The sequence below is a fragment of the Hippopotamus amphibius genome, chromosome 7 (genome assembly GCF_030028045.1).
Source record: "Hippopotamus amphibius kiboko isolate mHipAmp2 chromosome 7, mHipAmp2.hap2, whole genome shotgun sequence".
In the NCBI taxonomy this organism is placed as follows: Eukaryota; Metazoa; Chordata; class Mammalia; order Artiodactyla; family Hippopotamidae; genus Hippopotamus; species Hippopotamus amphibius.
Genome location: NC_080192.1, coordinates 89,428,731 through 89,440,781, shown reverse-complemented (window position 1 = coordinate 89,440,781; position 12,051 = coordinate 89,428,731). Strand labels below are relative to the sequence as shown.

The 12,051-nt window shown below is 44.5% G+C and overlaps 1 protein-coding gene across 5 annotated transcripts in view; it reads right to left on the bottom strand.

Moving 5' to 3' along the window:
* The window catches only part of TGFA (transforming growth factor alpha), a 100,927-nt gene that overhangs the window by 18,568 nt on the left and 70,308 nt on the right, over positions 1 to 12,051 (bottom strand). The gene's annotated exons all lie outside the window — the stretch shown is intronic.

Sequence of the window (12,051 nt, the reverse complement as noted above, 5' to 3'; positions counted from 1 at the left end):
GATCAGCCAGAAGCACTGTAAGGAATCACACATGACCTACTGACCAGCCCAAAGGGCATCACTCTGGATTTATTTTATTAGACTCCAATAGCCTTGTTTTGTCCAAATAACCCTTGAGACACAGGAGCTAGCTATTTCAAGATGGCATGATAGATGTTTCTGTTGCATCTTTCAAAGGGTCTTCTTATATCTGTGTTTTGGGCATTTGGGGAGTGGGTCTTCCTCATGTATTTTTTTGGGAAAAAATATGTGCTTGGAGTTCTTATTCTTTGAGTGAATTAAGCCCCAATTTCATATGGTGGGATTTTCGACCACCATGAAATACTAAACTCATGTTGCTGTCTCTCTATTCATGAATCGCTTCTAGAAGTATTGTAACTTTGGAAACCTCATAATTCCAGCGGAAAAAGCAAAGGCTAAAAATGTAGCAGAAGCCATGATGCAGAAGGCGAGAGAGCACTTAGAGGTTACGAGCGTGGACGTAGGGGGCAGAGAGACACGGGTCTGGGTCCTGTCTCTGCCGCCTGGATGAGGTCCTGATCTTCTGCCTCTGGGAGATGGGGAGTTCACTGCCTCGTCATGGCTCTGAGGCTGAGCGAGACTGAGTGTGTTAAGTACTGTGCTCGGCAAATCGTCTGGTACATATCACTCATGCTAGCTCTTCTGTTATCATCACCGACAATCCCACTGTGTTTATGAGTCTCCACACGTGACAAGACCACTACAGTATATAAATCTATCCCTCCATAAATTCAGTGCATTGCAACTAATGGTCCTGGTGTTGCCTTCAGCCACTAAAGATAGTGACTTTCACACGTGAGGACAAGCAGAGAAGCCCAAAGCCATGTGGAGATGGCGACCGCGTGCTGTAGCACATCCCTGTCTAGCAGCGGACTCTGGGACATGGGTTCCAACTGCCGTGGCTGATGGCAGCTACCTGTGGGTCCCGGGCCTGGGTGGTAAGTTGAAGCTGGACGTGTCTGATGTAGTTCATATGTGCTGACTGAACTCATCAAGGGGCAGATATGGAGAGATAAAGGGGCTGGAGATTAGTGGATCTAACTTGATTTAGACACTGAAAAAGGCTTTTGATAAAAATCTACAAAAGGCCACGAAAACAACCACCTCCAAGCGGCTGGAGGGAGTCCCTTGTCAGGGCTTAGAGCTGGGCTCCTCAAACTGTGGTCTGTGGACCAGCAGCTTCACATCCCTGGGAGCTTGTCACAAAGCCAAGTTCATAGGCCCCACCCCAGACTGCAGAATTAGGATCCTTGGGGTGGGGCCCAGTAATCTGTGTGACAGACTCTCCGGCTGATTTTTTAAAAGTCAGGTTTATTGAGACAGAATTGCTATATAGTACAATTTGCCCTCCAGGTGATTCTGATGTGCACTAATGTTTGAGAGGCAGGCTCATATCACAGGAAACAAAGCACAGAGACAAAGGCCTCTCAGAAAAGGAAAAAGACAGGGATCCTGAAAGGGATCCTTGTTGGAACTGGTCATCTTCCAGCTCTTCAAACTCCTGTGTGATGCTAAAGCCTGGAACCTGCTGAGGTTCCTTGTGGTCAAGAGTCAGGTCAATAGAAATATATTACAAGGAAAACTCAGGATCTGCCTTTGGGAACTACCCTCCAGAGCTAACGGGAGAGGGGTACACTCAATGCCATGATCTCGTTTATTTATGGATATTTTGCCTCATCTCATAAATGACTTGAGGAGGCTTTATAAAAATAAGTGCCACCAAAAGGAGATGCAAATGTGAAAGATGTGTGTGTGTGTGTTTGAGAGAGAGACAGACAGACAGAGATGTGAAGAGGGCGGGAGAAGTGGGTGGGGGGAGGAGGGAGAGGAGACACACAGTTAGGAAGGTAAACAGGGCAGGAGAGAGAGACAGAGATAGATGAAGTGAGAGGGACAGAGAAGGGGAGTAGGGAAGAGAGGAAGAAAGAGAGAGGCAGTGAGAAAGGGAAGGACAGAGCAGAGCAAAGGAATATAAGGGCAGGGGTTGAAAAGAGCAAAGAACTCAGGTATGAGGTTACATATGAAGACACACATCAGAAAGTCACACGCATGTGCTGAAGCTCCATGCCTCCTAACTGTCTAAGCAAGGACACACACAGTCCATTAGGTAGAAATGCACCCATTTTGCACTTGCAGGGCAGGCTCAGCTTTGCCAGAGTCTATGGTCAGAGAGCAACTTCTCTTCTGCAGCTTGAAGGGGACTTCATGTGTTATGGTGGACGACATCCTCCACGAAGACAACACAGAGGCATCTGCCAATGCAAACCGTCTGTCTCTCAACAGTTCACTAAGAGCCAAAGAGCCCAGGCAATGAGGAAACTCCCTGCTCTGGTCACAGTGATGCAGCAAACACCTGCTGGATTTGCTCCCTGCAGTCAGAGACCAGGGCGAGATGGGGAGTCTCAGGCTTAGAACATGGACTCCCGGTCCTCCACAACCCCATCGTTCCTGCTCAACCCCAGGTGCTGAGGGGACCAGGGCAGCCGGATGATGGTCGATGATCATGATTACTAAAAGGCTGTTTATTTTAAAACCCTTTTTCCTGATTACAAAAGTGATACATCACTGTAGAAACCTTTTATAAATGCCAATGTAGAATAAAAAACATCTTAGGGAATAAAACCCATGTTTAATCCGCCACTTAGGGAGAACTGTATAACTACATGCTGCCTCCGCGCCTGCACACACGTGCACACGCGCACACACACATACGCATACTTTATTCAGCTACGTGAGCTTGTCCTCCTAATATAATCCCAAACACCTTAAAAGCGAGCATTTAGTTCAAGACTCTGCATTGGGTGCCACCCTGATTTGTAACTCTGAGCAGTTCAATGTGTGCAGTGAGGGTGGGTCCTGTTTCCAACAGCACATTCCTCGGCTTTGGGGGGATGTGATTTGCCCTGGAGAAGTGGATGGGGAGGAGGGGACCAAACACAGTCTGAGGGTGGGCTGCATCCTGGCCCTCTTGTGCTTGCTGCAGCCTCAGGGGGAGGCACTGGGCAACCCTCATGGGCTGAGCTGCCTCAAAGCCCTGTGCGGAGTGCGACGCTCCCCACAGGTCAGCAGGAGGCACTGCTTTTGTTTTGGGGCTTTTAAAGGTGTTTGCCTCAGATACCACTAGAATCAGCAATGAAAACCCCAACACCGCAGCATAGTGAGCTCACACAGACAAGACTGGTCCTACCGATATTCCCAGAAGCTTCAGGGATGCTCTGGAGGAGAGGGACTTTGGGCGAGGCTGGGAGGGGAGAAGACAGTCACCACTTCCTGAGCGTGGGTTATGTGCCAGGTGCTGGGCTTACACAGGTGGTCACAACAGGTGTAGGATTCACGGTAACTTAAGTAACAATGAACTTTATAAGGAAACCCCCCAACTCCCAGCATCTTCCCAGAGAATGAGTCTCTCAGCCTCTCTTTCTCCCTTCCTCCTCCTCTCTTCCTATTCTTCCTTTACCCTCCTCTACTTTCTCCCCCTCTTAATTTTTCTTTCTCTTTCTTAAATCTCAAAGAAATATCAAAGTGAAGGAAGGAAAGGCCTAGACACTTAAAATGGAAAAAAACCCCACCTCATTTAGAAAAGGAAGGCAGTGAAGGCCAACAGGGAAACTCCAAGGAGGCCCCTGGGAAGTCCAGGCAAGGGAGGAGCAGGCTGCCCCTCCCCTAGGCTCCGGACACTGCCCTCCTCTCCTCCAGGCACCAGGTCTGATTAGCACGCAGACTGGTTGGAAAATCAAATGCTCTGGTTTGCGGAACAAACCTCATACCAAGCCCATCTGCAGCTGGAGTTTCAAAGCCGCTCAGTTCCTGTTGCTCTGAAATTTATGAGAGGTCTCTCTGGCTTGTTAACCAAACGCATATCTTGCAGACACCACTGTGCTCCCGAGAAGCTATGAAAGCTTTGCCCAGAGACCACAGACCCCCTAACAGGGCCTGGAGCCCCGCCCCACTCATGGGAAGAGGGTCTGGAATAGCAATCGAGGGGCACGGAAACCACAGATTCATTCACAGCAGGGGTCTCTCCAGTTCAGAAGGGCCAGGAGGCAGCCATCTGGACAGGGCCTTCCGACAGCCCCGCTCCCACGGGAGCGGCGTCCACACCCCTGAGGACGATCACCCCCTTGAAAAGCAGCCCTAATTGGGCTTTCTGTCGGGCTGGTCGCTGGGAACTGACTCCTCACTCTCTTCTCCAGATGTCAGAAGTTGCGAACACATTTGCCCATTGTGAAGCTTACCTCATTTATCGTCATTTCATGACTTCCTCAAATAATCACGGCTAACTTTCTGACAATTTAAGAATGACACCTGGCTTTTTAGTAGGAACTTTCAGCCAGGTTTCTGACCTGGGATGAAGTATTTTCTCTTCAGGCACTACAGGGGGAAAGCCAACTAATGCTTCTGGAATATCTAGGAGAAAAGGCAGTAGATGAATTTAATGAAGATGGGAGCTCGTCAGTGGTCCCGGTGAAGCTAGGGGAGCGTATGCACCTCAGTGCATCTGAGAGCTGCACGCGGATGCTCCCGGGGCCGGGCTTGAGTCACAGACTCTTCTGGGCTCAGTCCTGGGATGGAGAAGGCTCACTTTAGGCTATCAGTGGGCCCATTTTACAGGGATGGAACTCCAGGCTTACATGAGGCAATGCACGAACCTGAGAAATTAGCCAGCGTGTGAAGGCAAGGCTGGTAGAGAAGCTCACACCCAGATGGTGGAAGTGCTAAGCCAGGGCTTAGAGAAATGGATGGTACAGGGCACAGGCACCTCTCCAGATAGAGACTGGTGAGCAGGGACCCTGGTCTCCCTGGGCACTTGGGGAATGAGAAAAAGCACTATTAGAAGTTTTATAAATGATCCCAACGAGGAAGAACACTGTATCGAGTGACCTTTACCGCTGAGTGGAACATCCCATGAAGGAGGACAATTAAAAGGGCATTTCCTGAGGCTGTGTGAGGGGCAGATGAACAAGGGGGCAGTTTCAAGCGAGCAGTGGAAGTCAGCAAAGTACAGAAGAGTAATAATCCCAGCTAAATTCACAGGAGTAGGAAAATACATCTTACTCTTAAGGCCTACTGGCCAATCAAGGGGAATTCGATTTTGCTGTATTTGGGATGCGTGTGGTGATGACCCACAAACATCACCGCTCAACTCATTCACTAGGAAAACCAAGGACAGCAGATACTTTAAAAATAATAGATATAAAGCAATGTGGCTTTATGGTACCATCATTGAAGAGGGAACGGCCATTTGTTTTAGTGACGTGATGAGAGAAGACTAACTCTAAGTAGCCCTGCAATTCCTCCTGCCATTCCCCTGATGAAGGGGTGGTGATGCGGGGGGGGGTGGGGGGTCGGGGTGGGGGTGTGTGTAGCTGCACCATTTTTGCCACTACCAGCCCCCACCCCAAGATGCTCAATTTCCTGAGAGTAACTCTTCTACTTAAAAAATATAGATATGGTTTTTTTCGTATTACATCAGATTTACTACTTTTCAAGCAATCTTTTCCAACACTGGCTCATTTTGACTCTATTTGTCTTTACCTTTCCCTGGTCTTAAACGGACGTTAGACCCTAGCTTTCATCTCCACTTAAGAGCATGGATAACATATCATCTCCTAAAATTTCAAACCACCCTGTGGGGTAAGCATTACTATTCTCTGTTCTTCAGATGGGAAAAGGAAACTAAAGCTTGGATAAACTTGCCAATGGATATGTAGCTAGAAAGTACTAGAATTGGGATTTTTATCTCAGTTGTCTCTGAGATAAAAATCAAACTCTACAAATCACATGGCCGTGAGGAAGGGGAACATTTAGCTTGTTGGGCAGTTAGGAAACTAGATTACTTTCTAGTTATCAGAAAGGGGCACTTTTAAGAGAAGCAAGAGGAAGTATTACTTTATCTGGGGGAGGAGTGGGGAACTATACATGTGGAACTTATTATTCCCATAAGGGAGCAGCAGCTGAAAAGCAGAGATGCAAAAGCGATTTCTATCTGTCCATAGATGATGGTTAATTGATGAGTAGCTGGACCATAGGATGGTACTAACTGGTCTCACAAAGCACACCCTCCCCACAGCCCCAATCTCTGGGCTACATGGTGCTCATGCCCAAGAAATCGGCAGCTTCTGGCTCTGAGCAAAGCTAAAATGGACTCTGAATTGCTTTTACAGCTTTAAACAAGATGCTGGGGGAACCTGAGGGAGCATCTGAGCTAATTTAATTCCCTCTGAGCATTTGGGTAAAACCCAAGGGGAATCAGATACGATGGAACAAAATTCAAAGTATTGGTGAAGAAGCAGACAACGTATTTCCTACTTTCCTACAAAGATATTGGTTTTTAATAACATAACACCTGTGGGTGTGGTGGTGGGGGGGGGGCCGAAGAGGAAAACAGACACACATTCAGAGAGAAAATCACCAGTGGTATATTTGACCTCAATGGGGTTCATCCTGATTGTGCTTATTTCTAACGCAAAGACAGAATTTGCATCATTTTGGTATCCTTTCCTAATCCAAGAGAAGAAGAGAATCAGATAATATGAACATAGACACAATTTGCTAGGCTCATATCCCACCTAAAGTTCCTGGGCTTGCGTGGACTTCCTGCGGCTGGACCACGACGATGACGCCTATTACTGTGAACGGCAGCTACCATCCACACGTTGCCTGCTGAATGCAAGCACTATGCCCAGCATCTCATACACAGAGTTCTGTTTAATCCTCACAAAAGTCCTGTGAGGCACCCATTACTACCCCAGTCTATAGATGAGGAACGAGGGAGGAGGTTAAGGATGTTTAATGTTGCTAAGTTTGCAAATGGCAGAGCTGAAGCCAGAATTCCTGGTTGGCAATCTCTAAAGCTCCTGCTCTTTCTAATATACCACATTGTTGCTTCTGTGTGTGTGTGTGTGTGTGTGTGTGTGTGTGTGTGTGTGTGTGTGTGTGTGTTATAGACAGAGACAGAGACAGAGAGGGGAGAGGGCAAAAGAGAGAAAGAATGAGTTGAGGGTTAAATCCTTATGGGAACCTTCAGCAGTTAAGATAACTCTTTCATTTGAAGAGTAAACAAATCAGGAATTACCATGAAATTCTCAGGGCTGTTTTAGAATTAAAAGAGCTGAAAGTCCCAAGGCAAAATGGTTTTAATTAGCAAAGAGGCTGTAGGAATCTAAAATAAAATCTCAGTGACATCATGTGAAGTATGGGCTAAAACCAGAGTCTGGGCATACACATCTAAAGACGCGCAGCGTACAGATTTCAACTCGGCCTCTTCCCTGCGTCCAGCTTTCACCAGTCACACCACCTCCTCTCCCAAAGTGCATGAGGAAGGGAGAGGCACGTGTGAGATGCCCCAAGGAGCCCCCAAACTGCATTTTAAGTCCACGAAGGAAACAGAAGGGGAATGCACCAGACATGGAGGATTACCACCCCCGCCGCAGCTCTTCTTTCTCCAGCCCCAGGTTGCCCCTTCTCTCTCTACCTTGGCCTTAGTGATTTAAAGCAAAAAACCAATTAAGAAAATTGCCAGTCATGATTTTGCTTTGAAGACTGAAAGTCAAACCTCCCCTCTCTCTTACAATTTAATAATTTGATTTCAAAGAGACAGATCATCTCTTTCTTTCACATCATCAAACCAGAAAGCCCCTTATTCTAATTACATCCTCTAGGGTGTCAACCAGCATTTTGAAAATACTTCATTTCAAATTTCCATTTACAAAGTAAACAAGGATATCTACATTCGGCCCTCACCAGCCAGCTTTGAATCAAAATGTGAACAGCTCTGGGAACTAGAGCTGAGTCCTGCTGGACGGGGAATTCTGCTTCGGCTTTGTTGGAGGAACAGCCCCGTTGGAGCCTGGGGCTACCTAGGCTGGCAGTCTCTGTGTGTCTCTGTTCTCCTCTTTGTTAATATCAAAATTGTTAGGTAAAGTGGTTGGCAGGAAACCCTCAATCCACCCTTAGGGAAAAATGCTTCCTCTTGTTGAGTCTTTGAACCATAATCCCTTCAAACGCTCCACACTGAGTACATGTAAGCACTACTGGGACGACTGTTTTTCTAGAACATTCTATGCCCTCAGAACTTTTGACAGATGCCTTTTCCACTTACAGTCTGCAGATGCGGTCTGCGTAGATGAAGGACACTCCAAATTTTAAAGTGAGGAAACGGAGGCATCAAGAGGTAAATTTAAGGTAAAGCTCAACAGCCTTAAAAATACAGAGGTGATTTTTGTGGCTGAGACTTTGTCTCATGACAAATACGTGGCTCTTCCTTTTCAATCTGGCTATTATACTGATGATTTTTGGTTGCCCTCAGATAAAAGCCCTTTAATCAAGATTATATTCCAAAACGAAAACACCGAGATGTTGAGAGAGGGGCAGGATTACAGGCAATCCTTTTCTCTTTCATAATTTTCCAAATTTTATAAAATGAACATTTAGAGTTTGGAAATAAACATTAATTAAAATTAAAACTGTACAACATTAAAAAGGTAAAGTTTAAACCGTTTTTATCTTTCATTGTTGTACTCACAGATAAAACTAGTTTTACAGAAACTGGCCTTTAGGAATCTAGATTTGAATCTGCATAACATAAATCATGTTACTGCCTTGTGTTTTATCATTAAACGGGGCATAAGGCGGAGGGAGACACAAAACAAATATTTAGAGAAGACAGAGGATGCGAAGATGAAAGATGTTTAGTAAAAGCTGACCTCAGGCTTGGCCACTAGGTGCAGAAACCCAAGTAAGAACACGGCCTGTGTGATCCACTGCACTGCCAACTCCAATGCTCATGTCATTTTTTGTTTGCTTGTTTGTTTGTTTTGTTTTGTTTTAATTGAAAGAGGACAGTAGGGAAACCATTCTATGAAGGAGGCAGGGAATGAGAAGAAGGACAAAGTCTGGGGCAGAAACTCCCATAAATTCCTCTAACCCTCTGTTACTTTCCCTCCTGGACACACAGACTACATTTCCCAGACTCCCTTGCAGGTAAGTGTGACCATGTGACCAGGTTATGGCCAATGGCTGTGAGCACCACTTTGGTCCATATAAACCTCTCCAGTGAGATCTCCTTTTTCTTTCCCTAGCTGCTGGCTAAATGGAGAGAACTCTTCCAAGAGCATGGAGGAGGGAGGAGTCACAAGATGGAAAGAGCCTGGGTCCTTGGATAACTGCAAGGAAAGAAGTCTGCAAGGCCAGGAACACCTGCACAGACTTTGAGATAAGCAGGAAATAAACTGCATTTAGGACTTGTCTGTTACGGCAGGAAGTGTTACTCAAGTGCCAAGTCTGAAGTATGAAAAGTGTTTGGGGGTTAGTTAGTGAATTTCTGAGGGAGAAATCCTCTTAATAAATCATGTCCTTTTCTCCTCTCCTCCCACAGTCCCTTCTGGGAAACTCATCCAAATACCAACGTGTCTTACACTTAGAATCTCAAGTCCATCTGACCCTTACTGAAAGCCTCCAGTTTAAAACCCTTGCTCTTCAGCTTAAGGTATGTCCTGTCTACTCTCTAACCCAGAGGGGTCAGGTCAACCCTCATAAACCTCTATATGGTTGGTGACAGTCTTTTGGGGGCCAAGAGTGACCTGTCCTTGTTGAATGTTTATGAGACCAGCATTTATAACTGAGCAAAGTATGGATGGAGCAAAGGCTACCTCTTCAAGTGTAAGTCTGAGAACACAACAAAATATAAAGCACTGCTGCCACCATTGACAGCAGGCAGGGTCCCCCTGTTGTGATTGAAATGACACAGCTGATGTGAGTTTACTAGATTATCAAAACTCTCTGGACAAAAAACCACCAAGGCAGGATAGCACCGTGTCTACCATATCTTCAGTCTTCCTGATACAGAAGGTGGTGGTGCCCTACAATTTCTCCAAATTGCCACATCTTGTATCTTACCAGTTTCAAAATATTTAATCACCCCAGGAAAAAAAATACATGACCATCTGGCTCAGAGTATTTTGATAATATCTCATCAATATCACTGGGCGCTTTCCATCCAGCCTTTAGTTTTACTGGTGGTGTGTTACATATAAAACAACTTTTTATAACAGCCCCAGAAAGAATTTTACAATTTGTTATTTAAAAAGTAATACATATTCATTGTAGAAATTTTAGAAAATAGAAAAATCCTAAGAAAATTACTTGCCATCACTGAGAAATAACCACTGCTTTCACAGAATATTTTACAAATGCTTATGATTTCTAGTTGTTTGCCTTTTTTTTGCTGTTGTCCTTTGCATAAGGGACTATGTTTCTTTCACTTCTTTCCCTTGTAATGATTTAGATATATGTATTCTTTTTAATCTATTGGTGGTTATCTTTAAATTAAAAATATTTAACTTACTTTCTCTAATTATCAAAGTTAAGAATGAAATTGGATGCTCCATTCGACAAGAAATTTAGTGTATTTAGTTCCTCCTTCCTGTTCCCAGTTACCAGTTAATAGTCTGATTTCATATCCTTTTTACATTATTTCTATATGTAACTTTTATTTTACTAATTAATTTTGACATCTGTGCTAGTATAACTAAATCAACAACAGTTACTTAGACACACATCATTACTGTTTTTTCTATACCACATCTTTCCTTTTTTGGGGCTTTTAATCTTGATACAGCTGCTATCTAGCTGCAGAAGATCTTTGAACATTTTTCCAGGAAGGGCATGCGAGGGGTATGTCTACATCATGAAATATTATGTTTCTGAGAATATGTTCCTGTGTTCTCATCCACATTCATGGCTTTGCATGTGAATGACAACTTGGGTCACCATCTGTAGACCCTGTAAGGCCACCTACCACTGACTTGTGGCTTGTAGTTGATGAGAAGCATAAAGCTAGCTTTTCTGTATTCTTTTGTAAGAAACCTGTTTATACTTGCCAACGAAGCAACGGACAAAGGATTAATCTCCAAAATATACAAGCAGCTCATGCAGCTTAATACCAAAAAAGCAAATAACCCAATCCACAAATGGGCGGAAGACCTAAATAGACATTTCTCCAAAGAAGACATGCAGATGGCCAACAAACACGTGAAAAGATGCTCAGCATCACTAATCATTAGAGAAATGCAAGTCAAAGCCACAATGAGGTGTCACCTCACACCGGTCAGAATGGCCATCATCAAACATCTAGAAACAATAAATGCTGGAGAGGGTGTGGAGAAAAGGGAACTCTCCTGCACTGTTGGTGGGAATGTAAGCTGGTACAGCCACTATGGAAAACAGTTTAGAGGTTCCTTAAAAAACTAAAAATAGAACTACCATATGATCTAGTAATCCCACTACTGGGCATGTACCCAGAGAAAACCATAATCCAAAAAGAAACATGTACCATAATGTTCACTGCAGCACTATTTACAATAGCCAGGACATGGAAGCAACCTAGATGCCCATCAACAGATGAATGGATAAAGAAGATGTGGTACATATATACAATGGAATATTACTCAGCCATAAAAAAGGATTGAAATTGAGCTATATGTAATGAGGTAGATAGACCTAGAGACTGTCATACAGAGCGAAGTAAGCCAGAAAGAGAAAAACAAGTAAGCCAGAAAGAGAAAAACAAGTACGGTACTTGCTAACTCATATATATGGAATCTAAAACAATGGTATTGATGAACCCAGTGACAGGTTAAGAATAAAGATAAAGATGCAGATGCAAGAATGGACTGGAGGACACAGGGTTGGGGGGGGCAGTGAAGGGGAAGCTGGGACAAAATGAGAGAGTAGCATAGACATATATACACTACCAACTGTAAAACAGATAGCTACTGGTAAGTTGCTGTATAACAAAGGGAAATCAACTCGATCATGGGTGATGCCTTAAAGGGCCAGGACAGGGAGGGTAGGAGGCAGTCGTGGGAGGGAGGGGATATATGCATAAATACAGCTGATTCACTTTGGTGTACCTCAAAAACTGGTACAAGAGTATAAAGCAATTATATTCCAATAAAGAGCTAAAAAAAAAAAAAAGAAAAAGAAACCTGGATGCTTATGAGATTTTTTTCTTTGTAATGAAAATGCCAA